The following is a 6,620-nucleotide window of genomic DNA, read 5'->3' as shown; positions in this document are numbered from 1 at the left end:
GCGTAAAGCTCGTGTTGGTGTCACGGTGTTGGTTTGTCCAAGTCCTCTCCGTCGCAGTAGCGCAAATAAAGTGCTCGAAAACAGTGCAATGGGAACGAACGTTCGATTTGAAGAGATAGCTGGAGGTACTATGAGATTAACGATTGTACAAGCGAGCGTCAAAAAGACAGTTACGCAAGAATGGGTTCTCTGTGAAATCCTTTGCCGTTGGGATCCTAGACGCATTTAGAATGTTTAGCTAACATTGGGTATGCCTCCCCTTATTACGGGTATATGACATGGAAGTTAACAGAAAGTTACCTTGACGGTACATTGAAATGGCGGTGAAGTTTCAATTGAAGTGTGACACATCAGAAAGAAATAACTAAAGGCGGCCTCACGAGATCTAGTTACGTTCGTTTCCGGCGAGGGATGGCGGCACCGTCGGAAAAGTGTTTTCTTTGGTTTGCTTTCCTCCTGCGCTCTAAGGAAGTGATGCATTCGGCGCCAGCGTGCAGAATATGCTAGCAAACGACAAAACCATTAGTTTCATACGCAGGGATCTGGAAAACTGCAGTAAGTTTGACGAATTTGTTGATCGCAATCAATTTCTAGACGTAGGGACACTGTAGGCCTAGACTGTAGGAAATGACATCATTTTTGCCCTAAATATCGCTGGCGTGCGTGCAGAGAGAAGCGATTTTGTTGTACCTCCCATAAAGTCCCATGCATAGAAAACTTGACAAACTTTAATTCGCCAAAAGTGAGTGGATCGCTTCAGGCCTTAGAAATGTGTCATTTCCTAGATAAAGTCGAGAGGAACACGCCTGTACCTGTTTCGTGTAGAAATTTAGTAACGCTTACGAGAACCCTGTGAACAAAAATCCGCCACAGACTTTCTTAAGAAGTGAGTCCGCCTTAAATGGTTAACCTTTTTTTTTTTTTTTCAGAACCAAAGAGAATGTGGCATACGAGCGGTGGCGCTACGTCGCCTCATCAGAGCAAAAAAGAGTAAGATGAGAAAACAAAGGCGAAAGTGAACGAGGTGAATGAAAGTGAAGTGATGAAAGTGGTGATGAAGGTGCCGAAAGTGAACGAGGTGATGAAAGTGAAACCTTAGAGTGACGAAGTGGTAATCCATGGTGATTGCAGTGTGAGGCTACTGTCACCTTCAAAGGTAGCACGTAGCTGCTATGGCCAGGACTGTAATGATGCACGCTCTGGAACTGTATGCAAATGCAGTGGACTCTGGGTAAGCCACGAGGAGTGGACATGGTTTCTGTTGATGCAACGATTTTGTGTTATTATACCTCTTCCACCTGGCTTTAAACAGAGATAAAGGCCACCTGACACATCAGACTGGAAAGACAAATTCCGAAAGTCTACTGATAACGCGTGCCGGGGAACCTGAACGTGCGAACGTTCAATCACTGGCCCTGACGGAGTAAAAAAGTTTCCGAGACAATACTTTTGTAACGCTAAAATGTGGTAGAGTATCGGCTCCGACAATGAAACTCCCCACTCATAATCACGTTCGTAATTGGATTGCAGGTAACACTGTGTGTCTCTTCGTGCGTTTGTCGTCCGCGTCAGGTGGCTCCTCGAAACGAAGAACTTGTACCAATAGACCCAGCTTGCCCTTTTGATTTGGGGGATGCGTAGTCCTCCGGGCACTCCAGGAAGCTATCGCACTGTTGGGTGCGTGTGTGGGAAAGAGGCTTTGAAGGTCAAGCGACTCTGAGCTGTGCAATGGTCATGCGGTCAAAGCTTCGTTTCGTATCAACTTAACTTCGTAAGCTACTCACATTGGATGCTTTTTATAGCACTATTACATCATGTGATATGGGACTACATTTTGGGGCAACCCTGGACGGCGACTATAAGACGCTTCCACCATACACCACGCCCTCCTCTATTTGACATTCTCTCGGCGGTTTAGAGAGCTTCTCAGCAAATCTGGCCTTCCAGAGCAATTCATCATCTCTGAGCAGGACTCTTCTAGAAGATGCATACAAAACATAAATGAATGAAGCAAGCGCCAACAATATTCCGTGAATGTGGAGTAATCCACTTATGTGTAAGGATGTACTTCTAACATATGCCTAGCTGCATGTACTTCCTCACGGGTACGCAACAATGCGCAGTGCATCCTTTCTGGGTATTAAAACATTAAAACCTTCACAAAACGATCATCAACCGCAACATTGTTATTTTCTCACGAAGCATCGTCATAATGACTCCCTTCCTTTGTGCCCTTTCCCCGGAATCGATTGCTGTCGACGCTGTTCCTGGTTGCAATGTTTTACGCGAAAAAACCTCAGGCAATTTCATCGTCAAATCCCCCAAACACAAAAAACGCGCATTATAAAGAACCTCCCCGCTTCAACTATCAATTTTCTGACTATACCGGGGGAACGTTTTGACATCTTCCATAACTTCGAGGCGCCAAACTTGCAGCCTAATGGATAAAACGCAGGTGAAAGCATCTCTGTGATAAATATGAGCTCTGACTGTACCACTCTATTTTCTATCCAGCGGGCAACATAATCGTGCTTGCACATTTCAAACAGAAATCACAACCAAAATAAAAAATCCTAGGTATTACATTTATTTCGAACTGAAAAGTGAACAATACAAAAAATATCCCGTCCAGGAGTGCGGTAGGCAGTTCTGTGAAACCGAAAATAAAAGACGCCACCGGATAAACCACATATTTTTCTTTCTCTTTTCTTTTTCTTCTTCTTGCGGGCAGCGAGGCATGTAACGTCAGTGTATGATTAGGATTCCTCATTTTTAAATTCCAATAGTTTTTTGTTAAAAACAAATCATCTGGGATAGAATAAAGCGCGTATTCTGTCGATCGCAGTTTTCTGTCTGTCACACGTAATCCCTCCAGTGGGGTCCCTGCCCCTCTCGAGAGACCCCCTTGTGGACAAGGGACGGGCCGTTTACGTCAGTGAGGCCTCGATTCAAATTGAAAAGTTATCTGTGTGTACGCGTGTACACGTATCATTAATGTGTGTGTGTGTGAGAGAGAGACTGAGGCTTGGGTTTAGTCATTTCATTGCTAGCGATTGATATCGATGCCTGGCTTTGCGTGTATTCCAGAAGGCAACGAATATGATTACTGCAAGGTCGTGCCGTGTTTTATAACTAGGCTAATAAGTTACGTATATAAAGTGAAATTATGCAATAAAACTTGAACGTTATTTGCGCTTCGCAGTGGAGCACTTTGTGATCAACAACTACTTTATTTTGATGATCATGATGACTGGAGTGTTTCATCGCACATGCGATGCTCTACTACATTGCTCAACCATATTCATCGCACCTGTGATGCTCTACCACATTGCTGTACCACATTCATCCCATTGGAGTGTTTCACGGCACAGGCGACGCTCTACCATTGCTCGAGGTAATTTGTTGAAGATATAATGACGAGCCTCCCAGTGAGGATCGAAGCCTTCCCTTGTCTGTAGGTCTAGATAGAGCTTGGAAGCTCTACATAAAGGTTAGTGCAAAAAATGCAAAACTTGCTCCAAAAAATGCAAAAACAAGTTCACTTCAAATTACGTTACAGGCTATGTTAATTTCGTACTTGTTATCATAATTCAAAACTTTGATTCCGTTACGGAACTACAATCGAAATTATACCGGGCTCGTTCTTGCTTCGGCGTTAAGCAGTGAACGTCGTTTCAGCTCGTGCATCGGTGTTTTTAGTCCATGCTGCGCGTGCACGCGCGTGCCACACCATGGAGCAGTCTTGGTGAAAAACATAGTGCGCGTTGTGAAGGGAACTGGCGTCGCTATCCGAAGGACATGAAGATAAATGTTGTCAGTGGAACATTCGCGAGAACTGTTGTGGGCTACAATTCAGTGAATTGGTATTGAAAAATGCAGCAGTACGCATCATGCCGCGCATATACGGAACACTACGATCGGACCCGTTCCAAATCCACACGGCCACGATAGGTAAGCGCGTGCTACTGCTGCTGTCTCATTGGATGCCGCCAATCTCTGCCGCCTGTGGATCCCATTCGTTGCCGCCAAAGGCGGGTGTGTTTTCATTGCGTTTTTCTTCTAAACGGTAGCGCTGTGTGAACTCATTTTGCTTGCATCACACGAATTGAAACACGGACTTTCATTTGAGAGCAAGTTGTTTTTGCATTTTAGTGCCTTTTTAAGGCAGAGCGACGGGTCGGGCTCGACCACGGGCCAATCAATTGTGTCGTAGTGAGAAAGCGAGGGTCTGACTGAGCTAGGGTCACTGTCAGAGTGGTCCTGTAAAGCTGGTCGTGAGGAAGGATGTGTTCCAGATATTCCAAGCCCGCACAGTGACGGGGGTGAGGGGGGCTAAATTTGGGTAGACATGCATAGTGACGGCACCTTGTAAAGTTGTCTCTGCCACATGTGCATCATCACTGAGGTAGAGCACGCTTTACAGGACAACGAATGCACAGTTTGCTTACTGATCTAGCGAAAGCTCGTGGTTTCGTAGTCTTGACAGAAGAAGAAAAAACTAGACGGATGTATTGATTGCAATAATGGGATTAGGCTAAACAATGCAGGGTATGCGTGCGTTACGACAGGAAATCCCCAACGACTAGGTGCATTTCAATTGGTAGGCTCCTCTGAAGTCCTCGAATTTTTTAATTTCTTTTCGTAGTAAACGCAACTTTAGCAAAGATGAAAACAAACACCGGAAAAATTTGCGAATTGGTTATTTCTGCTTCTGAGCTGTGTGTTACTGGTAACTTTATCTGAGGAACCACTTCGCGTTCACTATAAAAGGTTGTGTCGAATTTCGGACGTTTCTACAAAAGAAGTTTTGTCCATTAAGAAGCGATAGGAGATGCGTGCAGCTAATCGGTTCGAGCTTTTCAGACGGAGTCACGAAATACTCTGGAGCGCCGCTACATGAAAACTTGAAAATAGCGTAGATGATAGGTTAGAGAGTGGTTATGTGGGCTGTTATGACTCAAGGTCAGGTTCCGAAAATTGGCAACCTGGGACGACCTACTTGAGAAGTCGTCTGTGAGCAGCTACGCCGGGGAAGAAAAGGAACCATCCCGAAAACAGACATGCGGTCTCCTTCAGACAATAAAGCTGGGACGTAGTTAAAGAGGTCGAACAAACCAGGGGATGTATTCCTGGAATAGAGAAAGCGGGACACTCTCGCCTTCGACGGTTTTAAAAGCATCCGACATCGGGTGCTCATGGCCTTTCTGTACTTTGGACGTATGTCCGTCACCCGTCTGTACAAATGATGTAAATATATACTGTGTCGCCTTCCCCCGTACCCTGCCTACCGGCGTCTGTCTCCATTTCCCTGCATAGCTTGTTGGAGTCCGTCTTGACGCTACCCAAACGGCGGAGTTAAAGCAGGGCTCATTGGTGGCAGTCAATCTAACGACTGATAAAGGCGAACTCCCAACAACGAAGGACGGCACGGACATATGACACTGGCGGCGACTGAATATAAGTAGAGTCTGACTTTTTCGGGTTAAACACGACTCCGCCCGATTGTTCACTTCCGAGTCAGGTTTGGACTCACTCGGGCTAAGCCCGATTTCTCTCCGAATTCTAACCACGTATTACGTGGCATCATGTATCACGTGCACGCTGACGTGCACGTGTTGAGAAGGTACTGGGGAGCTGGGCAAGCCAGCACCAGTAACCTGCGCTGTGTGCACTGACGAACTTCCTCAAGGACATACGTGCTGAAATATTTTTTAAAATCATTCAGTGTTTTCACGCGTCAAGCGTCCTGGAACAGCTGGTCGCACCAGTGCAACCTACGTTTCCATTTTTTTTTTCTATTTCTATTTCTATTAGTAGCAATCTGCGCACACGCCTGATGAAAATATTATCTGAGTACAACAATAAACTATGCGAAGCAGAGATAATGTTACATTATGTGCTCTTTGTGACTGTACATCGCGAGGAATGCGCGTTTAACTAATATGTCCACACGCTTGGTCAACAGAAAGAAAAAAAAATCACCTGATAACACCCAATTGTATCAGTACCACTTGATTTCACCCCGAATTTCAGATTTCAAAATAGGACCCGATTTCCTGATTTGGACTACTGTTCTGAGCCGGTTTCGATGTCACAGCATGTTCAGAAATTTCGGGGCGGCTCAACAAAGTTACGGGTTTTTGCTTGAACACGCAAATTTGCGATTTTTTAAAAGTGCGATACCGTGCGATACTCGAGCTTCAAACTTTTTCTGTGCATTACTTGGACAGGTCCGAACTTGTAAAAAATTAGTTGTTGCAAGTTACCTTAATAGTTAGTCGGAAAAAAAAATCGCAAAGTCAGTGGATTTAGAGGATATTTCACCGAACACTCCCATGCGAATGATCCGTGCCGGACGGGTGTGGACCGGTGCAGAGCTAGTACCAGGCTTTGTGAAGACAGTCCCGTTTGAATTTTTTACCAACGTGAAGCCGCACTTGCCCAGTGCGCGCTCGCGCGCGCCCTGTTTTACTGCTTCGTGCGGGAGTTCAAAGCCCCCTAGCGGCCATTTAACGCGCTTCCGGGAAAAAATACTTTGTGTAATTCATGTTCCCATCAATGGCGACATTATATTTTTTTTTCTCGGAAATCCACGATGGTCGAGCCACGCGACTGGGACG

This window comes from Ornithodoros turicata, chromosome 2 (genome assembly GCF_037126465.1).
Source record: "Ornithodoros turicata isolate Travis chromosome 2, ASM3712646v1, whole genome shotgun sequence".
Lineage (NCBI taxonomy): Eukaryota > Metazoa > Arthropoda > Arachnida > Ixodida > Argasidae > Ornithodoros > Ornithodoros turicata.
This window is presented reverse-complemented; position numbering follows the sequence as displayed.